The sequence below is a fragment of the Vitis vinifera genome, chromosome 12, assembly GCF_030704535.1.
Source record: "Vitis vinifera cultivar Pinot Noir 40024 chromosome 12, ASM3070453v1".
Taxonomy (NCBI): Eukaryota; Viridiplantae; Streptophyta; class Magnoliopsida; order Vitales; family Vitaceae; genus Vitis; species Vitis vinifera.
Window position 1 is genome coordinate 17631869 of NC_081816.1, and position 17195 is coordinate 17649063.

At 28.4% G+C, this 17195-nt stretch overlaps 1 pseudogene; it reads left to right on the forward strand.

Annotated features, from left to right (window-relative positions):
- Positions 1–598: 598 nt before the first annotated feature.
- On the forward strand, positions 599–17125 carry LOC100248100 (stearoyl-[acyl-carrier-protein] 9-desaturase, chloroplastic-like; annotated as a pseudogene).
- The last annotated feature ends 70 nt before the right edge of the window (positions 17126–17195 follow it).

Here is a 17195-nt window from a genome sequence, read left to right on the forward strand (position 1 = left end):
CTTCTTGTACAAATATCTTATTGTTTTCATTGCTACATTGTCAAACTCTTAAAAAATGTGACGATTAGTAGAAATTGTCTTAACATCTATAATATAAATCTTGAATTTTTTTTCCAATATTTTTAAATTTATTACTCCTAAACATTTGAGTGGAAATCTATTTATTAATATCACCCACAAGTTAAAACTATATTCCCCAACAAAATTATTATAGCTTTCTTTAAATAAAAAATGAATAATCCACCAACCTTAATTACTTACCTCCTAATTCTTCTTTTGCCAAATGATCTGAATTACTATTTTTTCATATCAAAGTCAGTTTGCATTTTTACTATTTTCTTCGTGAAATGAATTTAAACAATCAATTATTAAAATCATGACCATCCTTATTTATAAGAACTTCCATGTCAAAAAGTGAATTACCCAATAAAACTATTCATCCTTTCTCTTCTTAGTAAGAAATAAATTAACTTACCAAATATGGAGATAGATAAAACGAAGTGATTTATTAACGTTCGTGTTCTGTTGGGGGAGCTTGGGTTTGAAGATGAGGTTGCTAGTAGTGGGTTTGGCTCTTTTTTTTTTTTAGCAGTCAGTGATGAAGTTGAAGGAGGAAGAAGAAGTGTTCCGAAGAAGTGTTCCATCTAAAGAAGATTTGGAACTGGAAAGAGAAGTGAGGCGTCTAAACAAGCCTCAGTCAAGAGCATCAAGGCATGGGATCTTCTTTCTCTTCATCATAATCTTTCTGTTTCAATCTCTAAGTTGATTAAAGATTTTTTCCTTTTTTTGAGTGCCCTACTGGCCATGTTTTGGGAATTGGTTCGGTTTATTTTTATAGGTGGAGTAGAAGAGCTAACAAGGGTTTGTGGTTTTGACTACTTTTCCCACTCATTTTGCAGACACTAAACAATGACATTTTCGATTGCGTAGACATCAACAAGCAACCTGCTTTCGATAATCCTTTGCTCCAGACTCTTACCGTCCAAGTATGTAATTCTTCGCTAATCTTGATCATGGTTCACAATCGTGGTATTGACTTAGCAAGTCCTGAGTTGCATTAGTCTCGATATCCGTGATTAATATGGAATGGTACACACAATATGCTAATTAAGAAACTCTAAAAGACAAATAAAAATTTTAGAAGAATAATTATAATTACGTGGATTTAAAAAAAGATTAACATCTCACATTTAACATTATATAAATAATTATAAAAACCTGTCATGAAATTAGCTTATGATTATTAAGAAAAAATAAAAATGATAGTAGGCCATTGGTAAAAATACTTATTTTAAAAGTGAATCAATTTGAATTTTTTTGCACCTATAATTTGGACTTGTATTATAAGTTGGTCAAATGATTCGTATTTAAAATGAAAAAAAAAAAAAGTTTAAGATAAAAATATGATTTTATAAATAAATAAAAAAAAGTTTCATGTCTTCATATTTCATCGTGGCTTCATTCAATTGATCTCCTCTTCTCTGAACTAAAGATATTAGTCGTAGCTAAGAATCAAATATATTAAGTTAAGAATTCAATGTAATTAGGTGGTACTTGTTTTTTTTTTACTTAATTCTAAATGGTAATACTTAATAGTGTTAAGTATTAAGTTGTTTTTTTAATAATATTTTATTTTTATTAAGCATTAAAAAGTAAAAAATATAACATGTAATTTTTTTCTTAAAAAAAAAGTCAAATATTTTAAATTTTTCTATTCAATAAAAAGTTTATAATAAATTATGAAAAAGTAGAAAAACAAATCACTTAAAATTTGAAAGCAAATTACTTTTAACAATAATACCTTTATTTTCTGAAAAATTTTGAAAAACTTTATTTTAAAAAGTAAACATACGATAAGAAAAAATTTTAATTGAATCTTAGAGAATGGGAAAAATAAATAAAAATTGGTGGAAATAATTTTGAGTTGAAAAATTCATCTTAACAATGCCAATAGTGATTAAAAGCAAAATAGGAAGAAAATGTGAAAAGGAATCATAGTTTTAGATAATGGTAAATATTGCAATACTAATTATTTTAATTAATCAAAATTTATTTTTGTTATCCATTTATTTCTTCCTTTATTTGCACATTCATCTTAAAAATAAAAAATAAAAAATAAAAAGGGGAAGAAATGATCTTGTATAGTGCATCAATTATTTTGGTAATTTGGTAAGTTTATTTTGTCTTAAGAAGGAAATAAAAGCCATTTCATTAGGTAATGCACTTTTTGACGTGGAAGTTCTTATAAATAAGGATAGTTATTGTTATAATAATTCATTGCTTAAATTCATTTCAAGAAGAAAATAATCATTTTGACAAAAGAAGCAAAATATATATATATTATAAGTGGATATATTTTTATTAAAAAAAGAATAAATGAGATATAAAAATAAAGTGGCATGTAATAGGTATAATATATATCATAAAAATATTATCATTTTAATAATATATCTCATATAATGATGCTTATATTCTATAAACTTTTAATTATGTGTTCATTATATAAAATTTTAATTATATTTTTTTCATTATTTTTTAAAAGTGAAGATTCAAAATAAGATTTTACAAATCTCATTTTTAATTTCTAAAAATTATTTTCAATTTTTTTTAGTTAAATGTATTTTCAAGAAAAGAAAAAAAATAAAAAATGAAAATTATTTTTGGAAATGAAAACTATCAAAAGCATCCTAAAGTTTCTATTAAATTTTATATTTATTTTAGCATTTGATCATTTTTTAGAACTATTTGAGAATAGATATAAATCACAATTATTATTCGTAATACCATTTTTACTAATGCAGCATTTTACATTCCTAAATTACCCTCCCTTATTCATTCCCCCTCTCTCTCCTCTCTCCTCCCCAATCTTACGTCCCAATTGCACCCCTTTTTAATTTTTTATTTTTTCCCAACCACCACCCCACATTTTAGCATTCTTTTTCTTCTATTTTTATCTTTATTTTCATCTCTACCCACCCAACCCCACGTAATGAGGATAGTTTCTTTTTATTTCTTTTATTTTTTTCATACTCAATTGTATTTCATATTCTTCTTATATTTTAAAACAAAATAATTTCTTTAAATAATAAATTATAAAATGATTTTTTTCACCAAAAGTATATTATATAAAATAATTTTATTATATTCATTGTTTTAATGTGAAATTCATAACTCAATTTTTTTAAAATAAAAAATATTATTAAAATTTTAAAATAAACAATATTTAATTGGAATGGTTTTTTAAAAAATATATCTTTTATTGCGTTCAATATGATTTTTTTTGTAACCCAAACAAAAATATTGCATATAACTAGAGATTGATTAAGAATATGAGCAATGTAATAATTATTTGTGTATGCGAAGTAAAGACTCATAAAACAAAGAATATAATCAAGAGCTTAAAAAAAGGTCAAAACATAGTGGGACTTAAATCCTACATATGTTCAAAAGTCAATAAATATAATCAACTAAATATTTGCTCAATGTGTTGAATCATGAACTCAATCAAGGTCTACATAATCTACTGTAGTTGTTCCAAATTGTTTACACCACTCCTCTAACCTCAACTTAAATTGCTCATCCCAATTGAATACATTGACATCATGATACGAATACCAACTGGGATGAATTCTTGGCAATAGAAAATCTGAAACCATATTTACCTGTAAAAAAAACACAACAATTCAATATCAACAATTAGGGTGTATCCGTGTGTGTAAATATAAGAATAAATAAAAGAATTATACCGCTATGAAGTGTCGAGCTAATCCAAATAAACAATAGTAATGACTCTCGTAGGACCTTGTACATCTTTGGTTGCGTTCAAAGGTAAGTATGTCAAATTTTGCGACCCAGAAAAAGAAACACATGCAGCATTATATGTGTTGGCAATGACCCATGCCATATCCGTCACATCCATCCATTTGGATTCATTTGCATCACCTTCCCAATGTTGAAGTGAAACAATACTAGATTGTGCACGATTCATCTCATTTAACAAATCTCTTCTCACAGTGGGTCATTTATCCTCATTAGAATAGATAAAATAAGCAATTGATTTGTACCCGCAATTTCCATTCACCTTAACATTGTAGTAATCATTAATAAATGGAACAACAAATTTTGGAACTACATTTATGAATGGGAATTTTCTAACATGGCTTGATATTGACCTTGATTGTCAACAACCATGCAATGATCCTGATGATGACCTTTTCTGGCATGATTTTCCAGTACACTTCTTTTCCGCATATTCCCAAGCAGATGGATCCCTCTTCGTGGCATTTTTTTTCAGTCGACCTTTAGTTTGTCGTACAAGTGGTTCCTCGAGATTTTTCCACTTAGGGTGAACAATTTTTTCCAACTCTTCAATATATCTTCTCTTGACATTACGAGGTTGTTGGATCATTCTATCAAATAATGACTGCAGCAACTTATTTTCCTCATCAGAATCAGGAGCACTATCTTTTACAACTTCCATATCAAGTGTTTTCCAAACGGGGTGAATATCTTGCAACTCAATACTTTTACCATCCTGCATAAGTGCAAAAAGTTTGTGCGCACATGGAAGGCCATGTGTTTTCCTCAAATAACACCCATAAGCTAAGGTATCACTGCGCACCTTTTCTGCTCGTTGACATTCTTCATCTAGAAATTGGATTGCTTTGTGGGTAACATTGTCATTCAACCTCCGAAATAAGTGGAACACTGTAACATGAAGAGAGATAGTTCAAGCCCTTTCCAACTCTCTTTTAATTTCCTTAAGCTGTAAATTTATCATTGAGTCAATTTTAGGCCATATCAAGTCAAAGTTTGCTATGGATGATCCTAAATAGCTCTTTAACACTGAATGTGCACTCTCCACCCTATTATTGACAATAGAAATTAATCAATAAACATATTTTTTATAATTAATAAACATTACAAATTAAAAAGATAAAATACCTGTTAGTTGTTAGTTGACCCAATATAATGCACAATTCGTCCATACACAAACAAATCTCTCTTTGAAAGGTCCAAGCAATGTCTCATGCACATATTTCAACAAACTAGACATATGTGAATAAGCCTCATTCATCTTTCCTAGTCGATCCTCATATTCCTGTTGGGTTTGAGCTTCAACCACTTTATGCCAACGTCCTTAAGAAAAAGAAGTTCCAATATCCTTATTCTTTACCAAGTTAGTACAATATTTTTCCACATCTTTCCCGATATGACATCTGCATAAAATATGATAAGAATTGGGGAATATGTTTTTCAATGCATTGATTAAAGCCAATTCCCTATCATTAACTATAGCTTTTGGGAAATCATTTGAATCAATTAAAAGCTTCAAATGCTTAAGCGCCCATGTGTAGCTATCCTCTTTCTCATTTTTGAGAAATACAAATGCAATAGAAAAAATTTTCCCTGTCGGCACAACCCCAACGGCTTCAAATAAGGGCATCAATTATCGGTTAGTCTTGTAAGTACTATCCATAATCAAAACATATGGATAAACATTCAACAAGTGAATAGATTTTGGATGAGCAAATAATATATCATTCACCATGTTAGTTTCTGCATCTTCTCTATACCAGTAGTTGTTGCATCACTGAACGACCATTCTTTTTATGATCTTTAAGCTTTTGCCTGGCATTGTTTCCCACAACTCAAGTTGCTTGGATTCTCCAGCTTGAGGTGATTTAAAATAAGTCGTGGCTTAACATGACTTTCGGTCATTGTAGCTACTATCTTGAACTCTACTTCCTTTTATTTACCAATCGATGAATGACAGTGAGGATACTTTCCAAGGTATTTGTAGACCCTCTATTTTGTCCTACTAGCACATGTTCTATTACGTGTCCGTTTGATACTTTACAATAATTCTCTTATGACCCATTGGGCACCACCTTAGGCTCACTTTTGCACCCTATGCCCATTTAGATACACCTGGCCCGGTAGGTACACTCCTAAGTCACTTAGCACGTTTTTTTTATCACTTGGACACCTCCTTGGTTTAGTTTCCACCTAATTCACCTTGGCACTTTCCACTTAGGTCACCCAAGTCACTTGGTTTTTTTTTTAAATTTTATTATTATTATTTTTTTATTTTTTATTTTTGTAAGCTTAATTCTCTAAGATTAGTTTCTTGATTGATGAATTTTTTAGACTAGGTGAGTATTCAGCTTGATATTTCTTTATTATTTTATTTGGGTTGCCTGAAATGAGTTTTCGATGTTTAATTGTATCAGCTTGATGTTCTATTTTTATTTTCATTTTATCTTATTTTTTTTCATTTGTGTTTTAGTTTAATATTTAGATTATTGTTATGTGCGTATGGTATTTATTTATTTTTCCTCCTTTATTTGTTCATTGATCCACTTATTTATTTTCAGAAAATTGCAAGTATATTATTATTATTAGTACCAGTATATTTAGTTGTTTTTATTATTATTATTATTATTATTATTATTATTATTATTATCATCATCATTATCATTATTATTATTATAATCATTATTATTATTTTTTATCATTATCTTTGTTATTCTTAGTATCATTATTGTTTATTTATATTATGCTTTTACTGTGTTATTTTTTTTTCATTTTTTTAATTATTATATTATGTTTTTTTATTGCTTTATTTACTTTTTTTTATTATATATATATAAAAAAAAAAAAGGGTCGGTGGACTACATGAGAAGAAGAAGAAAAAAAAATGTTTTATGGAAAAATTAAAAGTCTAAATTGATACTTAGGAAGCCAGCAAGAAGCATGGGGAAAAAAGTTGTTTTTTTAAAACAAAGAAAAAAGGAGTAGAAAAAGGATTTCTTGGAGAGAAAGGAAAAGTGGGGAGGTGTTTCCCGAAGAGGCTGTGGGAAATTGGAGCTACATGGGAAGCTGTAAGGGAAGTCTTAAGGGTGAAGTCTGGAAAGGGAGAGGAAGGGGTTAGGAACAAAAACATTCAGATTTAAAAAAGGAGAAAGCAAAGAAAAGAAAAAGGAGGAGAAGATTGGAATGGGAGAAAATAGAGAGACAAGAGTGGGAGAAAGGCAAAGAGAGACAGCACAGGAAGAAAGAAATGACTGACATGGGGAAGAGATTTTCTGATCTTTTTGGGTAGAAAAAGAGGTTCCGGTAAAGTGGGTTTTGAGAAGTAAAACAAGGAAGAAGCAAAACAGAGGAGGAGTAGAATCAAAGGAGCACCTTGAGGTATGACTATTGCAGATATCTTATTCATTTTAGTTATTACCCTATTCCTCATTCATTGCATGTTGTTCTTGTATGTTTATTTGTCAATTCGAGGTATGAGTAGCAGATGGTCTTATGTCGTTTATTCATGTCTGATACATTTGCAAGTTGGTTGCCATTTTTTTTCAACTACTGCTTCTTTGTTCATGCTGGATAAATAATATAGATTTGGTCTAGTTTCGTTGTGTGCTGTGTAAAGATCATCTTTTTATTATTATCATTTATTTTTTTTCTTAAGATTTAAGGTCTTTCTCACCTGGCCTATAAGTTCACTAATATGCCATGAGATGAAGCTTCAGTTAATGGCTTAATGATTCGTGTTTATAATCTATTTCTTTTGTTGCTATATTATTGTTGTTTGTTTTGGTGTCCATCCCAGAGTGTGCATTAGGTGGTTTACCACCATGCATTTTTTCTGGATACAATGCCTCAGGTATGAGTGTGTTTGGATGATTTTGGTGGAAATACTTTCTGTTAATGAAGGAATGATTTTTTGGAAAGTGGCAGCCGCGTGTTCTCGTGTTTGAATGCGACAGAGAAATAGAATGATTCAACGATGTTGATTTACTAGAAACCATGCATGTAGGTACATGAATTTGGAGTCTGGTTCTGTTATAAATAATAGGAAATTCTGATGGTCTGGCAACGCTATGTTTGTGACTGCATATGCGTGAGTTCACGGGTGAAATTCATGTGGAGGTATGCTAAGGTTTTACATGATGTAATCTGCTCAAATTTCAAGGATTGGATATGGAGATTTTAAGGATGAAATTCATGCCGCATTGGTGAGTTTTAATGAAGGAAGTGGCAGCATGTGTGAATTTTGTGGTCTAAAATCAATGGAGTAAGGTTTTGGTGGATAAATAAGGACATCTGCATAGGTGTGCTGAATCTCAGGGCTGAACTTGTGGCTGTGGATAGAAACTTTCTCAGGGCTGAAAATCCATAGTGAAATGTGCTAAAAATTTGGTGAAGGACCATTTATAAACAAGCTGAAAGTTATGGTTGAAAGTTTGCTTTAATTCAAAATGGAAATATACCTGAATTTTAATAAATTTGAAGTTTGCATAGAAGAAAGTTGATAGCTGAAATTCTATTGAAATTATTCATGATTTAGGTATGGCCTTAATGAAGAATGAGGCTGATTTTTAATGGTTGAATATGCAGCCACTAACGGAACTTTGGAACTTTGTGCAAGCCGACCATGACAAAGTTAATGACTATTTGTATGAGTGGCTAAAATTTGATTGCGTGTGTGATTGTGGCTAGCTATAAAATATGTGGCTAGCTAAAAAAATAAAAAAATAAATTCTAGTGAATGTATGTAGGAATATGTATGGGTGGTATGTTGTTTGTTATAAAGTCACATAAAAATCCAATGAATTTATATAAGATATATTAATGATTGATAAAAATATAAATATAAATCAAGCTAATTTTTTTTAGTTGTTAACTTTTGAATAATTTTTTTAGTTATTATTGTTAATCATTATTACTAATTTCAAGTTAATTTTTTTTGTGTAGATTTGCTTTGGACGATTGGAAGTTATTTTTTTATTATTATTTGTTTTAGATAATTTAATATAGATAAAAGTTAGAGCGATTAAAATTTTAGTTTTAGTTAAATTTCTTATGAGAATGAAAAGTTGGAGTCTTTAAATCATTGGTGTTATTGGGTGATTAAAGTTAAAGTTATTTTTACTAGATTAATTAGTCATATGGTAAAATGCCCTTTTCTAAATTAGTCTTAATTTATTTTATTTCATTTAGTTGATTAAAGTATTTTACGTTTTTTTTAAGATCATTAAGTTTTTTTTTTTTAGTTCACTATCTCACTAGGTCATTGTTGATAATTCTTAGCGTTAAACATTTTATTATGATCATGCATGGCCACCTTTGGCATGCGAGTCCCACCAACTATGTACCATCCTTCTTTTATTTATTTATTTATTTATTTTTAATTTTTTTAATTTTTATTCTCGCACGTCAAAATATAATTTTCAAAACTCTGATCATCATGTTTCGACTTTCAAAAATAATTTTCCAAAATTCCAATTTTCCACAAATTTCTATTTTCAAAATAATCTTCCAAATTTTCATTTTTTTAAGTGTAATTTTTTAGAAATTCTATTCTCGAAGTCCCAATTTTCCAAATTTCCAATTTTTAAAATTTTATTTTCTGAAATTTCATTTTTCAAAAATAATCCTTCCAAATTTTCAATTTTTTAATTTAATTTTTCAAAATTCCATTCTCGAAATTCCCATTTTCCAAAATTCAAAATTTATTTATTTATTCATTTTTTATTTTATTTTATTTTTAATTGTTATTTATTTATTTATTTTGAAATATCATTCTCAACGAGATTTCCAAAATTTTCAAACTTATTTTTTATTATTATTATTATTTAAAATAAAATAAAATTCCACACTTCCGAAATTTCAAATTTAATTTTCAAAATTCCTCTTTTCAAATTTTTTTATATAAAAATGAATAAGTTTTCATAATTCCAAAATGATGGAATTTATGAGAATTAATTCATAGCAAAAATTAATTAGGCTTTGGTGGGGGCCCGACATTCATAACATTTTTTTCGAAAATAATTCAAGTAAGTTGTGCTCTCCATTTTGTTTGATTTTGATTTAGTTTTGTATGAGATTTTTTTTTACACTTGTCATTGTACACTAACCTTATTTTCATGACAATGCTTTATTACCTACTACTAAGGTACACTCTCACTCTCACTTCGTTTATCATTTCGTCATCATGACTTATTTTTGAACTATGATCATTTTGGTATCCATTAATCTTCTAGTTAATTGCCCCGTCTGGTTCACCTTATTTAGTAAATACCCATTTTTTTTTAGGGGCTTAGAGGGGTGCTACGATCTTTATCGTACCTTCCCAATAAGTAACTTAATCCCCGAACCCAGACTTAGGTTTTTTGCAGACAGCTTTTCCAAAAAAAAAAAAAAAAAAATTAGGAGTCCATTTAAGGGTTTTATTATTACTTGTTTTCCCCTTTAAAAATAAATAAAGTAAGTTGCGACTCCAAGTCTTTTCTAAAAATCATATTTTTCACCCAAATAAACGAAAAGTGAGTCTCACCGATCGAGTGGGAACGCATCGAAAAAATGCGGGGTCCATAGTAGTGATTGTGGTTGCCATTAATGACGACTAAAGTCCAATATCCATCATCATGTTCAATACCCTTCGACATAAAGGGACAACTACACTTCTTCGTCCCAGTTCGATTTCTAGGCACCACATCGATTTTTCTATTCTGTTGCGGTCTATAGCCTCCGAATCTCTCACAACCTATCCATACTTTGCCACTTCCTGAACCATCAGCTTCAGTGGAACGACAAATAATCACAAATAGATTTTGTTGTTCTCCAATTTGTTTAACCTCTTCAATCAATTATTCTCGGTCTTTGAATCTTTTATGTATAGTGAAATGTTTGCCATAATCGATCAGTTGTGGTGGAAATTCCTCCACAAAATATTCATCCTACAAAATAGATAAAAAAAATTCTATTTATATCATGAAGACAATAACATTACACAAATATATATGAGAATGTACATGACAAAGTTAAAGCATTTAAAAAATTAAAACATGAAGCAATTAGTTAAAATTTGCAAAAAAAGAAATTAAAACATTGAAATTAGTAAAATTGGTGAAAATTGGTAAAAACAAATCTTCTTTAAATTAATAATTTATGTGGCTACTATAATGTTTTCTTTCAAAAAAAAAATTAGTAATTTAGTAAATATTCTAAAAATAAATAAATAAATAAAAGAATTAGAATTTTATAATTATTGTAAGCAAAATTTTATGTCATGAAGAATTTTCTAACTATTATAAACAAAAAGTAATTTAGTAATTATTATAAACAATTAAAAAAATTCGATTTTTATAATTATTACAAGAAAAAAATTTGGCCCAACCATCGCCGCCGGTGATCGTTGACTTTCATCCCTGCTCCAAACCTTAACTATCGTCGCCTCCCAAGACGCCAAAGCCCCACCCAGGTCGCCGATTTTTTTATTTTTTATTTTTGATAAATAAATAAATATATATATATATATATATATAAAAATTGTCATCAGATTATTGAATTTCGTCATTCATTGTATTTCGTATGTGATTCGCAACCTTAATCAATTAGAATTTAGGTTCAATATGTTGAGAGGAGATTAGAGAGAGTTTTTTTTTTATTATTATTAAAAATGGTATATGTGGAAAAAAATATGACAAAAAGGTGTTACGTTTAGCAAAAGGGATGTTGCGAATAGCAACCCCCCATATAAATTTACATCTTGCTCCTTCATAATATTATAATAATTTGGATTTAGTTATAAATGAAAATATAAATATAGTTAGGTGATAAAAAAAAAGTCAAAATATTTTTTTTTTCTATTAAGTTAAAATTAGATTGTTGATATCAATTAACATAACTAAATTTAACCTAATTATTAAGTTTATTTTAGTTATATTGGTTAATATCAATAAACTAATTTTAACTTAATAGAAAAAGTTAAATATTTTGACTTTTTTTATTCAACGAAAAAACTAATACCACCTTAGTTTATAATATAATGATATTTTTCCAATTTCAAGGAAATCTCTAATTATCTTTTAATTTTTAAGTTTAGTTTAGTTATATTGATTAATATTAACAAATCAATTTTAGTTGAATAGAAAAAGGTAAATATTTTGATTTTTTCTATTCAGTCAAAAAACAAATACCACCTTATTTAATATCATGACATTTTTTCAATTTCGAGGGAATCTCAAATTACCTTCCAAATTAGAAAATATGTATCAATGGGAAATTTTGCTACTTGAATATAAGACATCTATCCCAATAATAAGGGTTTTTTTTTAATAAAAAAAATAGAATTTAAAAAAATTATTAAAATAGTTATCTTAAAAAAATAATGACTTTATCCTATCTATTTTGTTTTAGTTTTTACACTGAATTTTCTTTAATTACTTTTTAAATCTCTGGGACAAGTTCACTTTCCCGTGGAACTCCAATTCATGATCATTTTAAAATTAGAATGATTTTTTATAGAAATATTTTTAATTTTTGTAAAAATAAATTCTTGTGGTTATGTCAAAAGTAGGAATACAACTTGAACGGGTTGGTCCAAATCAATGTTTGGGTGAACTTGTTCAAATAGTTTCATTATTCAGATTAAGTTTAGGTTAAGTTTTTTTTTAATTCGAACTTAATTTGGGTTAAGCTCAGGTTAAGGTTAACCTAAACTTAATCCAAACCCAATTTAATATTTTTATAATATTTATTATCTTATTTTATTTTCTTTTTAGATTTTAAAGAAAAAAAATCAAATTATAATTATGTCATGTCTTTTTTATTATTTTTTGAAAAATACATATGAGTTTATTTTTATATTTTTATTATTATCTTGAAATTTTGTGTTATTTATGATTTAAATTTTGTTAAAAATATAAAAAAAAAAACCTTTTTAAAAATCATTATAATTGAATTTTGAATCTTACAACCCACTGAACCAAAACAACTCAAGTTTAACCTAATCAACTCAAGTTTAACTCAATCAACTCGATTCAACTTGAATTTTTTTTAAAAAAAAAAAAAAAAAAAAACAAAGATTGGATTGGGTTTGGGTTTAAGTGAACCATCAATCCGAACAATCCACCCCAACTTAGAGCCAAAAGCTTGATAGAAACCCTCAACGCTTTGGTGCATGGAATAACATGAATTGGATTTTGGAATCTTTGTGGATCCTTTTATATTATAATTAATATCAATAAAACATAAGAAATTTAGCTTAAACTGACAAATACATATACATTTAAACAACTGCTAATTCACCAAAAAGATTTTTGTGAATGGGTAAGGTGCGTGCATTTATGGTAACCTCACCGGTGAGAATAGCATATGAAAATTTGATATTTTCGGAAGTGTTTTCCCGGTTATTGCCACAACCTTTTAATTAATACTAGTTGTAGTTAAAGCAAGATCAGCTAAATCTACTGTTATAGTTGAACTTTATAAAAGAAAACTTTTGTTTGTGATTAATATAATTTTATCAAGAAAAAGTTTCTTGTAGTTGTAATCATAATTCATCACAAATTCCCATTCCGTTACCTCTCCTTTCTTTGTAAAATAAAGAAATGAGTCATTGATAAAGTATTAAGAGTGCGTTTGATAGTGATTTTAAAAAATGAGTGCATTTTATGGTGATTCTAAAATGTGTTATAATCTTTTTAACATTTGAAAGATAAAATTTTTTAAGTATTAGAAATATTTGAAACGGTTCATAAAATCATTACTAAATAGCTCATTTTATAGTGATTTAAGAAAATATTTTTAATATTTTTAATATTTCAAATTTTTTATCATTCAAGTGTTATAAATATTAGAAACGTTTTTTAGAATCACTGTCAAACATACTTTAAACTGTTAGTTTGCTCTTTTGAGAAAGTTTGAAAAAATTTAAGAAATTTTATTATAAATTGAATATGAGAAAATACATGTAAATGTATATTACTCTTTATTTATATATCTATTCATTTTTATACCTAATTTTGAAACCAATTCCATTATTATGCAAATACTTGTAACTCTCTCATGGAGTCACTAAAACTTTCTTAAATTTTCTTATTAATGAAAAGAACTTCAAATGAAATCAACTTTATGGTGTTAGACTCTTTCATCAGTCTAATAATTTTTAAAGATAATTTAGAATTCAAAAATTAATCCAATCAATATTAAATCTTTTTTTTTTTTTTTTGGATAAAACTAGTTGAAAATGGTTATGCCAATGAACTTCTAATCATATAAGACTTTATTGGTTTTATTCTTTAACAATTGTACTAGTTTTTAAAATAATTTGTAACTATAAAATTATATTAATTACTATGAAAATTTTATAAAAACTTTTGAATAAAATAATATTACTAGTTGTTAGTTTTAAAATATTGTTTTTAATAAATATATAATTTATAGATTTATTAAAATATTATAGATGTTTTTATAATTTTTAATAAAATGTTATCATATTTTAACAAAAAAATACTTAATTTATATTTTTTTTACTATGGACAAAATTTATCATTTTAATGTAGATAAGATTAAAAAAAAAATTAAAATGTTTTAATTTACTATTAGAAATTATCTATTTATTTTAATAAAAAAATATAATTGTAATGTTCATATAAAAAAATTTAAAGTTTAATAATTTTTTATAGAAGATAAAAAAATACAAGAAGATGGTACATTTACCAAGATGAGTGAGTTTATAAATAGATAGAGTTAAATAGACTTTAACCCAAAAGTTGGTTGTTTTACACTTTACTTTGTTATTTTAAAATAGTTTATAAATAGATAGAGTTAAATAAACTTTAACCCAAAAGTTGGTTGGTTTACACTTTACTTTGTTATTTTAAAACATTATTTTTAATAAAAATATCATTTATAGCTTTATTAAAATATTATATATGTTTTATAACTTTTAATAAAATGTTAAGCATTTTAACTTTATTTCTTTACTTAACAAACTCTTCATTCTTATTTCAAGGATAAAATGTTGCTCTTTAATATAGTCGGGAACAAAATGTTAGATAAAATGATAGATTTTGAAAGTGAGGAAGAAATTGTAAAACAATTAATGTATTTTTAATCAAAATATAATAATAATAAATAAGTAAAAGGACCAAAACCACGGAATAATTTGAGGTGGTAAAATGTTTTTAATCCCAGTAAATAAATAAAAGGAGGAAGTGAAAGAAGAAAGAAATCCAAATCAAGGATCTAAATATATCAAGAAATATTGAAAAATATTGATGGATATTTTGATATAAAAAAAATGAGAAGAATATTAATTAAAACTCATGGAAATTCTATCAAGAAAAACTCTAAGAAATGAAGAAAAAAATAATAATAAATATTTTTAAATTATTTTATTAAATAAATTAATATATATGATATAATTTGTCATATTTATCAATAAGAAATATAAATTTTGTAAACATATATTTTAATAATATGTCTAACTTATTAATATATTTAATATTAAAATTATGATTTATTTAATGTATTCAATAATATAAAATAAATGATTTTTGGTTATTTTTGGAGCACATGTCTACTACCTTGTAAGAGGTTTTAGCAACACGTGTATGAGAGTGGGCTGGAAAAACTTTTTCTGGAGGCAACTAGCATGCAACAGGTCGCATGAGAGTATTCTAAAACAGTTATGGAGGAGCGGGGTTGTTGCTTAAGGGAGAAGACAACTTGAGAAAGGAAACTAGTGAGGAGCAGGGGAAAGGATTGCAGGCAGTTAGGAGGAAAGTAAGCTGAATATTTTGGGAAGGTAGAAAGAATCGTTTAAGGGGTGAGTGAAGAATGATGAGCTGAGTGGTTGTTGCTTGAGGGGTAGGGTTACAGAAAAGATGGGATAGCTAGAGAACGAAGGAGGTTTGAGGGCGATTACTAGAAAGGGACATAGAGTTGCAAAACTAGAGAAACTGAAGAAGAAGCAGGGGAGGAGCTTGTCAGTTCGGTCTATGTAAGATTACATCATTCTTTATATTTTCTCATTTCAGACTATTCTATCATGTTTCCTACTGATTTTTGGGTTCATTTGTATGCTTGAATGTGGACATCAGACACTATGTATGTTTGTGGAATCGAAGACAATTTTTATGCATTTTTTGCCTGATTCTAGTCTGGCTTTTCTGGCTCTGCTTATGAACAACTTGAGCATTCTTCTATTTTATGAATGACTTGAATATGGACCCATCACTGCATCTGATTATCAAAAATCACACTCTTACTTCTTTTTTATTCCACCTGTATTAACCCATGGATGTCACCTGAAATGAGGCTTTGTACGTTCATGTTTTGTTTGATTTCCCTAGGCTATTTCTTCAGTCCTTACTTTGCTCCTTTTTTTTTTCATTCCCCTGTTTCTAGTAAGTTCAGGGTGTAAGAATCTCAAGAAGCCTTTTAGCCTTCCTCAGGAGGCTCATGTTCAAGCAACCTACTCCATGCCATCCCAAAAGATTGAGATCCTCAAATCCATGGAGAATTGGGTTGAGAAGAACATTTTGGTTCACCAAAATCCAATTGAGAAATCTTTGCAACCATAGGATTTTCTACTAGATCCCACTTCTGATGGACTCCATGAGCAAGTCAAGGAACTAAGGGAGAAGGCAAATGAGCTTCCAGATGATTACTTTGTTGTTTTGGTTGGAGATATGATCACTAAAAAAGCCCTTCCAACTTACCAAACAATGCTTAATACCTTGGATGGGGTTCGGGATGAAATAGGTGCAAGCCTCATCTCTTGGGCAATTTGGACAAGGGCATGGACTGTAGAAGAGAACAGGCATGGTGACCTTCTCAACAAGTACCTATATCTATCTGGACGAGTAGACATGCGACACATTGAGAAGATAATTCAATATTCGATTGGATCAGGAATGGGTCCATGGACAGAGAATGGTTCCTACCTTAGGTTCATCTACACTTCATTTCGAGAAAAGGCGACTTTCATCTCCCATGGCAACACTGCCAGGCTTGCCAAAGAGCATGGGGATATAAAGTTAGCTTAAATATGTGGTACAATTGCCTCAGATGAGAAACGCCATGAAACTGCCTACACCAAGATAGTCGAAAAGCTCTTTTAGATTGATCCTGATGGAACTATACTGGCTTTTGCTGGCATGATGAGGAAAGAAATCTTTATGCCTACTCACCTGATGTATGATGGCAGCGATGACAACCTCTTTGATCATTTCTCAGTAGTAGGCTAGCGGCTGAGAGTCTACACCGCCAAGGACTATGCCGACATACTGGAATTCTCGGTGGGCAAGTGGAATGTGGAGAAGCTCACTGAACTTTTTGGTGACTAACAAAAAGCACAGGACTATGTTTGCGAGTTAGCCCCAAGGTTCAGACAGCAAAGG